Genomic DNA, 16500 nt, shown 5'->3' on the forward strand with positions numbered 1-16500 from the left:
GTGCCTCAGTTGTTTTGTGGTGGTGGGATTATCAGTGATGCTCTTTTTTGTCGGATTTATGCTCTTAACTACTATGATATAGTTTGTGCCAAAAAACTTCAGCATTTTTTAAAAGGTAAAGACATACATGTGGTGAGGAGGGAAAAAAAAAACCAAACTGTAAAAAGGTCATACAGGTTTATTTCTACCCATGAACTTGCCAACTTCCCAGAGGTAACCACTGTTATCCATTTCTCAAGTGTCCTTTTAGGGATATTTAGCACTTAGATATTCAAGCATATATAATCTTCCTTTTTCATACAAATAGTAACATACTATATTCACTCTTCTAAACCTTGCTTTTTAAAAAAATATGTAACTATACATGTTGGAACTCATAGAGTACTGACATGGAATATCGGTATTAAAAATAACAACCATTTAAAAAAAATGAGCAGCCTCAATTTTTAGCAGCTGCATACTGTTCCTCTGCACAGATGCACCGTGACTCAACACGTGCTCTGGTGAGTACTTAGAATGTTTCCCGACAACACTGCAATAAGAAGTCTGTTGATCAGGAAAGGTGCATTAGGAATTACTTTTCTTTCAACTTTACAAAATTCCCAGCTTTGAAAAAGGATATTCATTGTGCTATGAATAACCTGTGAGCTAACACTGTAATTTAATATTGCCATTTAAACAAACTAGTTATTTTTGATGTGACCAAGTTATTTTGAAAGGCTGGTGAACAATCAAAAGCAAGTTTGGCATTTCTGGTGTGAGGAATGAAGAGTGAGTGTGGGAGAGAAACCAGGGAAATAACAGTGGCTGGAAGGTCAATGGCAGAGGAAACGGAGTTAGGTTATTTTTAAAAACTGTCAACTTCAACTTACTTAAGTTATACAAAATAGTCTGTCAATATATACAATTTAAAATGTTAACCAAGTTTAAAATGGTATATGCCATGATTTGATGTTAGCAAAACTGCTGAAGATTTTCACAACTGTCACAGTTCCCATCTGTATGAGTTCTGTGCTTAAATAACACTAGTGACAGTAGCTGTCCTATGGCAGTGGCACACCCAGCAGATTTGACAACTAGAGCGGATAATTTTTAAGACCCCCTTCCTTTATTTGACAAAATTATCTTCATTTTCAGTAATAATCAGCACTCTTTTTCAGTTGTTTAAAATTTTAAACACAAATACTCCAAAAGTAGTAACAGAGGACAGAATTGAAGTAACTCAAGTTATTTCTTTGTCTACATAATCACCATGTATCATCGCTCATTTACACATCTTTAACCATGAAAAGAAATTGCACCATGGGATCTGCAGACTCAAACTAGACTTAAAGCAAGTGCAAATGATTCCAAACTGTTAAGAGCTTACTCTGGAAATGCATACTAGGCCGAGTCCATGTGTGTTGTAAATGATAAGTAATGTAATGAATAAGTAATATACGTGTGTTAATTTGAACCACATGTATGTTGTATATATGGATATATAAAATAAAAATTCAACACTAACTTCAATTATTTAGGAGTTAGGCCAACGAAGAATGTTTTTTTCGTGAGGAGTGTTTTATCAATGACATTGTTTAGAACTGTGGGTGCATATGATAAAAAGGAAACTGATTTTTAGATGGTGTTGTGCTGTTTGTAAATTCCCTCCAGACAAGCAACTTCCTTACTGCCTGCACCTGAGGCAGGCCATGCCTTCCCACTTCCCTGCACCTGTGGTTTACCACAATCAGTTTTAATTTGAAATGGATGATATGTAGTTATAATGATAGGAATAATCAACAGTGAAGTTATGAAAGAACACCCATTATGAAAACCTACTCTCAGAAACCATCCCAACGAATTAAGTTTAAAAGTTGTCAAAGTTAACTTTTTACATCAAGTGTAACATACATTCAGAGAAATGCACAAATCGGAAGTTTACAGCTCAATTAATTTCCATCAAGTGAACCAGCACCCACAAGAAAAAACAAAGTCTGTTGCAAATATGCTCTGTCCTAGTCATAATCCCTCCACACCTCACCTGGGTAACTGTGATTCTAAAACATGATATATAGGTTTTGTCTGTTTTTTTTTTATTTTAAATGTTAAATAAGTGAAATCATGTGGTGTTTACTCCTTTGTGTTTTGTTCGCTCAGCATCTTACTTGTGAGATCCATCCACACTGTTGTGTGGAGTTCATTCGCCCTGTTACTACTGTAGAGCATTCCACCGAATGAGACTGCCACGGTCTATCCCTTCTATTACTGATAGACCTTTGTGATGAATCCAAATTGGACCTATTACGAACATTCTTGGATATGCTTTTGTTAAACACATGGATGTGTTTCTGTTCAGTGTTCCTATGAGTGCAGTTGCTGGGTCACAGGGCCTTCATTTAGATAGGCATAGATAGTTTTCGAATTATCTTTTTCTTTTTGCAGTTTGAGGAAACTTCATATTTCACTTACATATTAAATATAATACTAAATATAAATATTACATATTAACTTTATATTAACTATTAATGTACATTTAACAGGTTAGATTTTTAAAGGCTTCCCAACTAACAGTAAATAACTAATTTACTATTACAACTGCTTTCTAATTACCCTTGAACATGGAAAATAATCATGTAGCCATCCAACCAAATCACAGCTGTTCTTTGGGAATCTAGGAGGAGGTACTGATGTGGAAGATAATTTTGTCAGCTGATAGTATTATGACTACTCCACAAAAAAATGCTATCACCAAACTCCCATGAAGCAAAGGTGATATCAAAGAAAGAATGCTAACATTAAATCAACAACAAAGGAGACAAACTCTGTAACGAGCCTGGGATTCGCACTGAGTTTATTACCCACCCTACCAACGTATTTCCCCCACAACTGAACACTCACACTGTAAAGCAAACCTGTTTTCACGTAGTTCTGAAGGCAAGAACACGAGAAAAAAGTATACTGTTATCAGAGATTCAAACTATTTCTGCCTAATCAGTTTTTATCTGACCACAGGATATTTTCTAAAAGCAAACAAATAACAAAAATCCAAAAAACAGCTAAACCCCAGCAAACACATCTTCCCAGTAAATGCCAAACTCAAACTATATACTATCCTCTGGGCACAAGAAGCCAGAAAAAAAAGAAAGGTTGGTCATGAGCTAGGTTCTGAAGTGTTAAAAAACAACACTTGCAAATGTGGTTGGTGGGAAGGGAAGTCCAAGGAACCAGCCTTCTAAGAAACCTTTTCCCAGTTTGCACTAAGTACGAAATGAATTCGGAGGCTCTTTCTCCTATCTCTCAAAGCAGAAATCCTTTCCATAGCATCATGACACCTGCACTGCCTTACAGCTAAATATTTTCAGACACAGGAAAATCATTACTTCAACAACATTGCTGGACAGTATTAACTGTTGATAGTTCTTTTTCCTGTTGTACTAGTTTTCTACTGCTGCTATAACAAATCACCACACATTTAAAACAACACACATTTATTATCTTACACTTCTCTAGGTCAGAAACTCAACGTAGGTCTCACCAAGCTGAGATCAAGGTACTGGCAGGAGGGCGTTCCTCTCTGGAGACTTTGGGAGGGATCTGTTTCCTCGTCTCTTCCAGCTTTTAGAGACCACCCGAATTCCTTGTCTCTCGGCCCCTTCCTTCATTTTCAAAGCCAGCAACACCACTCTGTCCTTCTCACTCTGCCAGCTGTCATCTCTGGTGTCTACTTTTGCCTTTCTCTTCCACTTTTAGGGAGCCTTCCACTGGGCCCACTCAAAAAATTCAAGATAGTCTCCCTATCCGCTGATTAACAACCATAATTCCCCTTTGCTGTGTAATGTAACATAGTCACAGATACCATGAGTACAGAAGTGGACGTCTTTGGCTGTGATTCTGCTACCACACTTAAGCTGAAACTAGCTTCCCTGTAAGTTGCATCCAGACCTGGTGTAACAGACTGAAGGACACTCCTATAGGACAATTCTGCAATTCTCTTTCATTTACCCCTAATAGCACCTTTCCTCTCCCACTTCTCACCCACAAGGCTTCTCAGGTTCTGTTTGCTTCCCAGGATTCATATTCTACCTTTACTTTTATTAAACATCACCCTGACTTCAGACTTCCATGTCATCTCATCAAGACATTTGTTGCCTGTTGTCTGTCATTATCTCATCTCAGACATCTGACTGACGGCACACACCACAGAAGTCACTGACGTGGGATCACTTTGGGTCTCGCGTTTCTCATCTTCAACCACAGAGAAGATGACCTGTTTCCAAAGGCCACTGTGGTGATGTGAGGAGGTAGTGCACATGAAACTCCTCTGTAAACTACAATGACACCTGTTAATAATACCAATAATCACTCCTGTTAACTTGTTGATTTGAAATACTGACCAAGACAGAGATACAGTGCCTCAAGTCACATCTACAGAATCTTTCCCCCAACATAGAAGATGGTTTGTAATCAATAAACAGGATAAAGACTGTCACCATGGTGGCAGTCTTAACCCCAATCCACATTTGTCAGGTGCATGGTATATATGCAAAATTAGTTTTTTCCAAACAGAAAAGCTATGACTTTTTTTGATTTGTGAATTTGTGACAAGTCTTGCGTATTGGGTATAACTGCTCAAATAGGTAAAAAATTACCATCTTTTCCACAAAGACACTATTAAAGTTGCTACAAAATTCTTTCTGGAAATAAAACAGGCCATGATTAACAAATGAGTGTTGAATGAATAAAAGACATTAAGACTATTTGCACGAAAGTTCTGGGAAACAGTCAGGTTGAAGCAGAGCAGGTTTCACTGGTGGGCAGAGGCTGCGGACTGCATCAGGAAGCAAAGGAACAAAAAGCGCACCACCAAAAAGATTCTAGATTCCTCCCACGAGCTCCTCCCTTACATTCCTTACTCTGCTCCTGCAGCTGAAACATGCAAGTCCCCAGACAAGTGTCTGGATTGGTTTTTCCTCTATCACCTCTCACTCAGTAGGCCCATCTATTCATGAATATATTCTGTTTAATTTCATGTTTTTGCCTTTCTTTGGGTAAATATTAAAAATGCAAAAATCATCAAAGAATGATCCTTCATATTTTGTGGGTAAGAAAAAATGAAGCCTATCCCAGGTATGTGGGATACAGATTCCTCAGAAAGTAGGGGTGGGCCAGGGGAGTGAGCAATTGTCCCTGCAAAACCTCAGGCCTCTGGAGACCCGGACAGAAGGACCAGGAAGTGAACTGTTGCTAAGTGAAGGATGAACATGTGCAGGGCACACAGCAGTAGAATTCAGCTGATGACAAGTACTGTGAGGCTGGCTCCAATGGAAGATAACCCTCAGGCAGGGGAGGGCAGGGCATAGGGTCAGGATCAGGCTGTGGACGCTCTCTTCCTACCCAGAGGGCTTACAAGGGCTGGGCGGGAATGACTTGGTTGCACAAATGAAAACATCAAGAGAACTGTCCCTACCAGAGACAGTCTAATAGGCACTGATGGCTGCAAGGAGACACTGGCGCTTTCAAACCACCACTTTGAACCTCTCCTCTTCATCCTCTCTGAGCAATGATCAAAGGACTAAGATTTCAAATCGTGAAGCAATTTTTTCCAATGGCAGCATCTGGCTCCTTGGCAGGCGGCACTGGGAGCTGGGCTCTGCTGCAGGCGGCCGTCCAGGCCTGCCACATGGTGAGGCTCAGCCAGGCAGGGCACGCTGTGCGGGCTCGCAGCTGCTCCCGCAGGCGCCAAAGGACAATCGCTCTGCACTGGGTGGGGAGCGGTCAGGCAGAAGTGCCCCAAGAGGCAGCACCAGGCCGGGGGGCTGGAGAAAGCCGGCTGCTCCCAAGCCCTCCCAGCCTGTTTTTATTTGCATGCATCTGCATCCTGGCCAAGACCCCGAAACCAGCCCCCACTGGCATTTACACGCCTGGGGGGCAGGGGGAGCTGGGAGGACTGTGGGACAACTCTTCAGCAAGGCAGTCTGCATTTGGTGAGAGTGAAGGAGTCGCCCTCGGGGAAGTGGGTCTTTGAGCTTGTTCACTTTGGGCCATTGTGCCTGGCCCAACACAACAGGACAGCAGCTGTAGCTCTCCAGCCACAGCTGTTTTAAATAAGAATAATAGGAATAAACTCAGCCTTCCCTCTCTTCAAGTTACTTCCCACTAATTATGGCATATATTTACATCTACAAAATAGAAGATTTTTAAAACCACCACCAAGGTCCCCTTTATTGTGCAGATTGGCACCCCTATTTGAATTTCATAAACATTTAGTACTTCAAAGAATCTTAAAAGCTTGCTCTAATTATAATATGCACTGCCTGAAAGCCTGTCTGTTTGCATTGCAAATTCCTACAAACACCAGCATTCATTAAAAAAAAAATTCAATTAATATAACCCACACAACTTCAGGTACCTGCCACTGGCAAATTCACACAGTGGCTGGGATGAAAGAGTCAGGGCCTCAGCCCCAGCAACGAAGCAGCTGCACAGGCGAGCTCTTTCCAATGGAGGCAGTTAATGAGTCCTGTGCACCCAGCTGAGCCGGCCCAGAACACTTCCGCTCATCAGGTGTGTGAACAGCAGCCCAGAGACCACCCTTTCTCAGGAAACAGAGCTTTTTCTGGTTTGAAGTTTCTGTGCATGAAGTCTTTCATAGAACAACAACCCCAAATCAACCAATTACATGTACTTAGCTAACCAGTAGAGGGTTGCCAAATAAATGCAGTTCAGCTAGTTAAATTTGCATTTCAGATAAGCAACACTTTTTTAGTATATGTATGACCCAAACGTTGCATGGCACACAGGCACACCAAGAGTATTCAAAAGAAATCCAAATTTAACTGGCAGCCTGCATTTTTGTTTGCTAAATCTTTAAATTTTATTTGCTAAACTTTATTAACAAGTCACCTTAACTAAAAGAATAACAGAAATTGGGAATTACCCTCAAATTCTCATTGCTGTTAAGAAGACATCTTAGCCCACAATATTTTAGGTGACGAAAAATAAAAGTTGCAGAATAATCCATGGGCATAATTGTATTTTAGTAAAGAAGATTCAATAAACTACATATACGTGTATGTACAATGTTTGGTGTTTGGAAATACACATTATAATACATATTAAAAAGTCCAGAAGGATACATTCCAAATTCTGGCTGATGGGTATGTGTGTGAGAAGAATCTCTTGCTTTTTTTTCTACATCCTTTTGAACTGCTTGAACTATTCATAACAAACTGTATTACTTTTGTAATTTAAAAAGTAAATTAAAATGGGTGGTGGGAAGGAGGTACCTTGGATCTTTACCTGCACAGGGAGGGGAGATTTCTCACATCACCAAGGTCTAGGTTCAATTTTAAACTGACCAAGACCCCTGAAGTGTCCAGATACTCTACTTATTCCTTGCAAAACTGGGTCTGGAAATAAGCAGCCACGCTGATGGTGCCACTTCAATTCCTTCCTTCTAAGGCTTTTCTTGAGAAGCCAGTTGTGCCTCAACCAACACGAGAAGTGCTGGAAAGCCCAGGTGCACCCCTGGGTCTACTTTCCCCTAGATCCCCTGGTAGCAGCAGCTCTGAGTGGGACAGTGGCTTAGCATCTCAGGCTGTAACCACAGCAGGGAGCAGAATTAAACAGCACCACACAGAAATGACCTGGGCTTTGTTAGCAACCACTGAGCCAAATGACCCAGGACAGAAAACATTTTAGGAACAGCTGTCAGATGGATTCTCTCATGAGGTCAAAACAACTCCCACTTTAAGAGATTCCGCACGGAAGCCCTGAAGGTGTAGAGTTCAACATTATATTTAAAAAAAAAAAAAAATCTGGGGTATGACAGAGGGATTGGGGGAAAAGCAGAGTGAGCTTTTGTGCCCATTTCCTAGGCTGTCCTGTCCTGTGAAATCTGGATTCCCTGTCTCTGCACAAGTACCCACTTCCCCTGAAAACTTCCCACTCCCCCACTCCCCCACATCCACTGACCAAATTCTTTCAAGATTTAGTCCAAATGCCATGTCTTTGTGAAGCCTTCCAGAATGTTTTCAGGCAAAAAGAGTCCTACCCTCTGTGCTTCCACAGCAACCTGCGTCCACGCTGCATCACAGCTCCTACCCCATGGGGCTGTCATTACCCGCCTGTGTGTGCCACCGTCTGCCATCCCTTGCCAGATCCTGGGCTGCAAGTCAGAAGCTCTTACTTCTCCTGTGTCCCCAGTTCTCTAGGAGTAAAGCCGACTTGAGTGAATGTTTTTTCACTCTATAGTGGAAAATGGCTGGGAAAAGCTTTTGTGTGACTCTCATGAGGTCTCCACCTTTTTCTGTAAATTCCTTGAAGCTGATTCCACAACAAACTATCAGGTGTTAACATGAGCCAGCTAAGTGGCAGTCAAAGTGCCCAGCACATAGCAATTCTCTAGGACTGTTTACTGAATGATATAAAATGACTTTTCAGCCAACTAAAAAAAACCCAACTTGAAAATTTATTATATATATTGCACGGCTGGACAAACAAAGGCCACAGATAGAATCCCTGCTCCCTTGGAGAGTTTAGGACAGAGCCTTGGGGAAACAGGAGGAAACAATACTGGGGAGCAGCCAAGGCAGAAAGTGCTAACAAGTTCCTGATATTTTTCTTATGAAATCAAACTGAAATAGGTGGATGTGCAAATTTATTGACTTGCCTATTCCTATACATGAAATAGCAGGGCCTGCTATCAAGAGATGACTTTTCAAATAGACTCGGGGGGAAGGTGATTATATAAACTTAACATGTATTAGCCTCACAAGCACCTTTGAACATGGTGCATTTCTCGCTAATCTTTCTTCCAATTAAGTCATCCCATCACTTAATATTGTTCAGCTAACTTTAGAACTTAACACATTTTGAGTTGAGAAAGAAGCAGAGAGAAATGGAAAACTTGTTGAGCTGAAAGGCCCTTTCTTACTGATAGTAGTTCAAAACATGTGGGGAGCAAAGGATTCCATTTTGCTAACTCTCTCCTCCATGAATAGCAACAGGGACATTTGGTTCCAAATGATAAACTCAAGTCTACAATTCCAACCTAACTTATGCAGAATCCAATTAGAAACAGGCTGAAATTCCTAAGGGGGGTCCACTCTGCCAGTTTACATGTGCACCCAGTTTCTTCTCCGTAAGTAAAACCCAGTTGTTTTATTTACAGTGGCTGTCATTTTGTTGAACAAAAGTGATTTCAACCCCTACCAAGATAAAAGCATCTATTAAAGACTGCCCTCTATCCAGATAACTTGCTTCTGCTTTCTGTTTTATAAAATCTTCTCACATCTGTTGTGGTTAATAAAACTAACCTTGCTTTTTCTTCCCTTAAAAAAACAGGTTAAGAAATAAGTGACTATGAATACATTGTTTATGCTGAATGATAATAATTCCAAGAATTTTAAAAAGCAAAACATTATTAATAACTATAGTATAACATCATATATCCTGGTTTCTAAAAGAGGACTAATTTAATAATGATTTGGGAGAAAAAAGAAACATTAAATGTATATTAAAAAATTTGTCCTAAACTGACAACAGGATACATACCCATACAATTTCATTTTCATATTACTTCTTTATTATTCCAAGTTTAAGATCTAGCCTTTATCACGCTAAAGGTTGCTATGAACTGTTCTGGCTATGAGGTTTATGTATAGGACATTAAAAGCATACAGCTTTCCTTAGACCAGTGTTCCCAACCTTGACCCTCTTGAGCACTATTAGGACAGACAGTAGAATTTTGAGGCCCCTTCAAAGATATTAGTTTCATCTGCATTTCTTATTTGGTTAAATCCATACTTTTATTTACTTAAGTAAACTTCATATGCCTGGAAATTAACTCATTTTGAACGTCAGCTACAAGCCCAGTTGGGCTTTTGTCCTCTGGGATACACAACTGAATCACACCCACCTCATCCAGCTCTCAGAATTCTACGATTTTCCCCAAGACTGCTGCCATTTTCTTTATCCTAAATTAATTGCACCGTCTGCCGTGTCACTGGCAACCCACCTGCATGGAACTCAGTGCTGCAACAAAGCAGGGCTCTGTCCACTGTTGGTGGACCCCCCCCCCCCCTTTAGCACCTAATCACTGTTCTATAAGGAAAAAAGTGACAAATGTTCACCTCACAATGAATCTAGTTCTAAAATTCCTCTTCAATCATAATAACAATGTCAATGATGTATCACCAGGTAATTTTCTGAGATGTTTTAATTAGGGATTCAAATTTAAACTAAAATTCAACTGTTTTTAGTATTGTTGGTGCAAGTAACTCAACCTTGGTGACAAGGGGATGGTGAGATGCTTCTACACTGGCTAAGGTTAGGCAATAGTAACCACATCACAACTTACTCCTCTGCCCAGGGGTGGGCAAGGAGCTTGTGGTGTGAACTTTAAGAAGCATTCAATTTTAGAACTGTCGAAATGGGAACAAATGAATGTCTCAGAATTGAGAGAATATGGTGTGTTTAACCTTAATAATAATAGTTGTTTTGGTAGAGAATGAAGAAAGATTAAAGACTTTTGAGTAGAAAGAAAAAATAACTGCAGATGTAGAGGAATCCAAAAAACAAAGTGACAACAGAAAATTGTTTTGTTTTGAATTATGCCAGGTAAGGCTGATGAAGATGCCTGGCCTATCACTCATGTCTTGAAAGCAACTTGGTTATTTATGCACACACATGCACATATACACATACATATTAAAAGCCATATTATCAAATAAAATAAGAATGGTTAAATTATGATAAACTCAGTAAAGAGGATATTATGCAGTCAGTAAAAATGATAATTAGGAATATAATGATGCACAGCTACCTGTAAGGGTGTCTGATAAGGAAGAGAAGGAGGGTATAAGATTTAATGTATTCCTTGACTGAAACTACATAAACAGGTACCATATTAGGTTATAGTCATTGTGCACTGAGGATTGAATTGAGAATTATATATTCCCAAGACCACCTAAAATATTATGTTGCCTTTATAATCATAATGTAAAAACTATGTTGCTTTCCCCCCTAAAGGCAAACAGAAATTCATTGACCTGTCTAGTACGACTTAGGATCCAACCTAAATTTCCTGGTATTGGTAGTTTACTTACCTTATGTCTTCTGTTCTTTTATGTGATAGTCACTCTGGTGCAGCCACAAGAGGAGACACAGGAGAGGTTCAGGAAAACAAAATTTATTATACTCACAGGTCCTAGAGCCAGAAGGCATGGCATGCTACACAGGGCCACATGGAGAAGACACCAGGGTGGTCAGGAAGCAGAAGACAGGGGAAAGCTTAAGCCAGAGCCTTTACTGGGGTTTCCATAAAAAGGAAAGGCAGAGCAGAGCAGGGCAAACAGTTTACGACTGACTGGTTTGAATAACTTTGGCAGGCTCCAAGCTATAGGGGCAGTCCCTAGTTGCTTGGCACCTGGCTCTGAGATGAAGGCCTAGGAATACTGATTCCTGGGGTACCTGGGCCAGATACAGGAGGTGTAGCCCCACAATGGTTAGTTTATATAGGAAAAGGATGCTCCAGGTTGGGTCCTTTGCTATCTGTAAGAATTTGCTAGACGCAGAATGAGTCTCTCCCCAGCCAGAAAAGTGTTTGTTTGTTTGTTTGTTTTTTTAAAGATATCAATGCATCATAACATACAGGGAAAAAAAAGAAATTTACATGGGAGCCACGGTGTATTTACATATAATACACCGTGGCTCCCATGTAAATATACACCAGCACATCCCATAATGACAGGACTTCAGAGAGAAACAGAGAAATTCTGCTACATTTCAGTTATCGTCACTGGCTTCCATGTAAAGTGAAATCATGTTAGCACAGTTGCTAGTGACAGAACTGTGCTCCAGGAAGAGACTGTGTGCAGGTTTATGGAAAGAGCATGAATTTTGGTGTCCAGCAGATCAGACATTTATTAGCTGTGTGACTTTATAAAAGTCACTTTGCCTGTCTATAATTCAGTTTCTTTATAAGTAAAGTAGGAATAATAACAAAGTACTTCCAAGAATTAAATAATATAGTATGTCCTTATGCCTATTAACAAGGTATTCCTTAATAGGCCCATACACTGCTGAAAAAGAAAGGCTCCCTTCCCTCCTATTCCTACAAAATCACCTTTCTCTCTTCGAAATAAAACATGGTATAAAACTAAAATGCACAGGGGTAAATAAAAAACAGGCAGAATTAAAATGCACAGGGATAAATAAAAAACAGGCAGAAAGAAAGAGAAAGGAAATAAATAAGCTGTTATGAAAAGGAAAAGATAAAAAAAACTAGAAAATGCAAAATGCAGAGAAAGTCTCTGTTATTCTCAATAAAAAGAATCCTATTACTCTCTTGGCTGAAAAATAGATAAAGCCACTGATCACTTTCTACTGCTGATACAACTAAATCCTGATTCCTCGTCTTTCTGAATTTTTCCACCCATCTATCTTTTCCACACAAGTGAAGACCCAGCTGCGACACACCTCAATGCACCTGAAACGCACCTCACATGCACCTTGTCTCAGTGCCTTTTACTAGTCCCTTTACCTAAAATGTCTCCTGTCATCTCTCCGTACCCCAGTAATGGCCAAAGGAGGAGGTGAACCCCTAAGATCTCACCAGTGGGAATGTAAAATGGTACAACCACCTGAAAAAACAGTATGGCAGTTTCCTAAAATGTTAAACATAGAGTTACCATATGACCTAGCAATCCCACTCCTTAGGTAGCTACCTAAGAAAATTGAAACAATATGTGTACATCAAGACTTGTACACAAAGACTTCACAGTAGCATTATTAATAAATAGCCTAAAGTTCAAACAAGCCACATGCCTATCAACTAGTGAATAGACAAAGCAAAACGTGGTATAACCATATGATGGGATATTAGTCAGCAATAAAAAGGAGCTAACTACCGACTAATGCTACCAAATGGATACAACTCAAAAACATAAGTGAAAGAAGCCAAATGCAGAAGACTACATGCACTGAATGATTCCATTTACATGATATGTCCAGAAAAGGCAAAACTGTACAGAAAGTAGATTATTGGTTGCCTGGGGTTTGGGTTGGGAAATAGGAATTAGCTACAAATTGGTGCATGGGATGTTTATAAAGTGAGAGATAGAAATAATCTAAAATTTGATTATAGTATTTTTACACAACTCTAAATTTTTCTAAACATGAGTGAAGTTTATGATATGTGAATTATACCTCAATAAGGGTGTTAAAAAAAAGATCTCAGCAGCTACACAGCCATGCACAGGGGCTCTTGGGGGTCCCATACCAGTAACACATGAGACTGTAAGGCTTACATGACAGAGGGGTGCTCACACTGGCATCCTTGGCTCTGCCATTCATTTATGTTTGGGGGCCTGAGTCCTGAAACAGGTGGAGTGACAACTACTTGGCTCACTGCCATCCTATTCACGCCAAAATGTCAACTGGCAAAGAGCTGAGGTGCCCGCACCTCGGGTTTAAGTGCAGGTACTTTAGGTAGCACTCGGTATTTCTTCATAGCAAATCTGTCACCTGGTCTAGCCCAGCCAAGCCCAGGTTGGAGGTGGCAGACATTCTGAAAACAGAATTTCAGGAACAATCAAATGAACAAATTTAAGAGTCAACCTGTTTTTGATAACCTAGAGACTTCGGGCACTTTCAGAAGGAGGAAAAAGGTAGGAGAAGAAAAGGACTGGGTATGTGGTCTCTGTCATAATTTACTGAATTCACACAACAATAAGAAAATCTGCTTACCCATGACCTTGGTGTTATAAGGCTGCAGTTTGACCAACTGAGCTAACTGGCCAGCCCCTGGAATTTCTTCATAAAGGGTAAGTACTCCTAACACTTATATCGGAGTGATGTTTTCTGTCATATTCATAGCAGTGCTCAATTTTAATTCTGCAAATCTGAATTTAATAAACAAGTGTCTGATCTCAGAGTAACTGTTTCTAAGTTTGCAAATCTCACACTAGCCACCACACTCTAAACATCTGCAATCTAGACCTCATTATTTGGGGAGTCACAAGCAACAGGCCCCGTCACTGAAAGCATTTATTAAAATCATCCTCTGAATAAAACAGGGGCAATTTTAAAAGCAAAACCAAAAAACCTTTCTAAGCACTTTCTATACTACTTTATATTCAAACAATATGCTTATTATGAGAAATCTTACTATCAGTTAAAACCACTACTGTTTAACTTAAAAGTACTGGAAATGGTTTCTTTTCATCACATCCTATAGTTTCTAATTAACTTTGATAAACAACATCTTTTATATCCTTTACAATAGTGACTTGAAAGTTTGAGAACTTTCTGATCTCAGGACCTCTTTCTTTATACTCTTAAAAAAGTTATTGAGAACCTCAAAGAGCTTTTGTTTATTGTAGGTTATATTTTAACCATATTTTCTGTATTAAAAACTAAAACTGAAAACAATTTTAAAATATTTATTACTTTGCTAAATAAGCTCATTACATGTTAATATATACACCTTTAAAAAAATTAAACAAGCCTATATTAAAAAAATTAGTGAGAAGGGTAGTGCTGTTTCACGTTTTGCAATAGGCTTTCAAATAACTGTGATCATTTTTCTTTGATACTACATCAAAACTCAACAAGTGGTTAAAACTTAAAACTTGGGCCGAGCCCGTGGCACACTTGGGAGAGTGCGGCGCTTGGGTTCGGATCCTATATAGGGATGGCCGGTGTGCACACTGGCTGAGTGCGGTGTGGCTGGTCTCAAAAAAGACAAAAAAAGGGCCGGCCAGGTGGCGCACTGCTACAGTGCGCCGCTTGGGAAGTGTGGCGGCGCTCCCGCCGAGGGTTCGGATCTCACATACAGACCGGCTGCTCACTGGCTGAGCGAGGTGCGGGAGCAACACCGAGGGTTGCGATCCCGTAGCCGGTCCCGGTCCGGTACGGGTGTGACACTGAGGGTTGCGATCCGTTGCCGGGCACGAAAAAAGACAAAAAGGAAGAAAAAAAAAAAAAAAAAAACTTAAAACTTGACAAGTTTCATAAAGGTCAGCTGCAGTGTGGAATCTGAAACCATATCAATGAACTTTTCAAACTGTTAAAATCTATTAATGATCTATATAGCTCAGTATCAAATCACATTTGTTAATATCACTGTGGACCTCATCAGAAAAGTCGTTTAAGTTTTGGGAAGCTGTCAAATTCACTGAGGTGAATACAAATTTCCCAAAATTCTAATTTTCATTTGAAAGCTTGAACTTTATCATTGGCAACAAATAATGTCAGTCATTTTCCTTGACCTGACAGCCTCACTGCATTCGCTCTAGGTTCAAGATATAATAAAATTCATAAAGAACATTCTTGGCTTGACTGACTGGTTGTTGTTTTCTAATTGTGCATGCATTCTAGTGGCAGAGCTGCTGCCTTAATTCATGCTAGAGTGTCAGCAGTTTTACCCACTGCTTTTGTACCATCAATGTGAATATCAGCAGAGTGCAAAAGGCAAATCATGTCTCAACGTTACAATGAAAATATTTTTGACCTTGTTAACCCATTAAAAGGATACAGAAAACCCCCTAGGGGTCCATGGGCCACATTTTGAAAACTGCTGTGTTAACACATAATAACTGATCCCACAACCACCACTCAAATCACTAGAAAGCAGCCATCAATTCAGAAACGGAAAGCAACTGTTATTGCTTTTTCAGATTGTGCACATGTATTACCAATCCCATAAATATTAATATAACACGTAGAAGGCTACTTTCACTACCCAAATTTCAATATGGAAGCACAAAAAATGAAATCTAGTTACCATGGAAGAATAAAAGAAACCAAGCAAACTAAATTTAATATGCAAATTTCCCCCCAAGGAATTTAGAACATATTTGTCTTTAATTTATCGAATTGTTCCCACATTTGCTGGGTTTTTTTGTGTAGGGCATTTGCTTGGTATTAGAGATACAAAGAATCTTAGGTTGACAGACCCTGTGGTCAGGGTCCAGAGGGCGTTAAGCAGCCAGGAAACAGAGCAGAGGTACTAAAGTCAGACAGATCTGAATTCAAGTCCCAGGTCCCCAACCTGCAAGTAGCCTGTCCTTTGTAATCTCTGAGCCTCTTTTCTTAGTTGACTATGAGGCAAATTCCACTTAAAACTGTGAGGACTATATGAAATGCATGTAAAGCATTCCATGTAGCTCCCAGCACACAGCAGGCATTCAGTAAATGGAAGCCGCTATATGAATAAGGCCCCCTAAAGGCCATCAGTCTAGAGGAGAGGAGTACACACATCCAAGTAATTATGTTATGACACAGCATGGGAACTGCTTAACTGCTAAATGCAATGGGAGTAAAAGAAAAATCAATGGTCAGCTTAAAAAAGGAAGGTGCTACAGCAGAGGAGCCACTATCTCAAAGGAAGAGGAGCAGTTGGCCCGGTGGTAGAGGAGGAAAAGGAAAAAAAAAGTACATCCAGAAATATATAAGGTGGGGTGTAGGAAGGACAGGAGGGGCCAAGAGGGATTGGCAGAACCCAAGAAGAATACA

At 39.9% G+C, this 16500-nt stretch overlaps 1 protein-coding gene across 4 annotated transcripts in view; it reads right to left on the bottom strand.

Annotated features, from left to right (window-relative positions):
• TEAD1 (TEA domain family member 1 (SV40 transcriptional enhancer factor)) overlaps positions 1-16500 on the bottom strand; it is a 165506-nt gene that overhangs the window by 15549 nt on the left and 133457 nt on the right. The gene's annotated exons all lie outside the window — the stretch shown is intronic.

The sequence above is a fragment of the Galeopterus variegatus genome, unplaced genomic scaffold (genome assembly GCF_000696425.1).
Source record: "Galeopterus variegatus unplaced genomic scaffold, G_variegatus-3.0.2 Scaffold1011, whole genome shotgun sequence".
Classification (NCBI taxonomy): domain Eukaryota; kingdom Metazoa; phylum Chordata; class Mammalia; order Dermoptera; family Cynocephalidae; genus Galeopterus; species Galeopterus variegatus.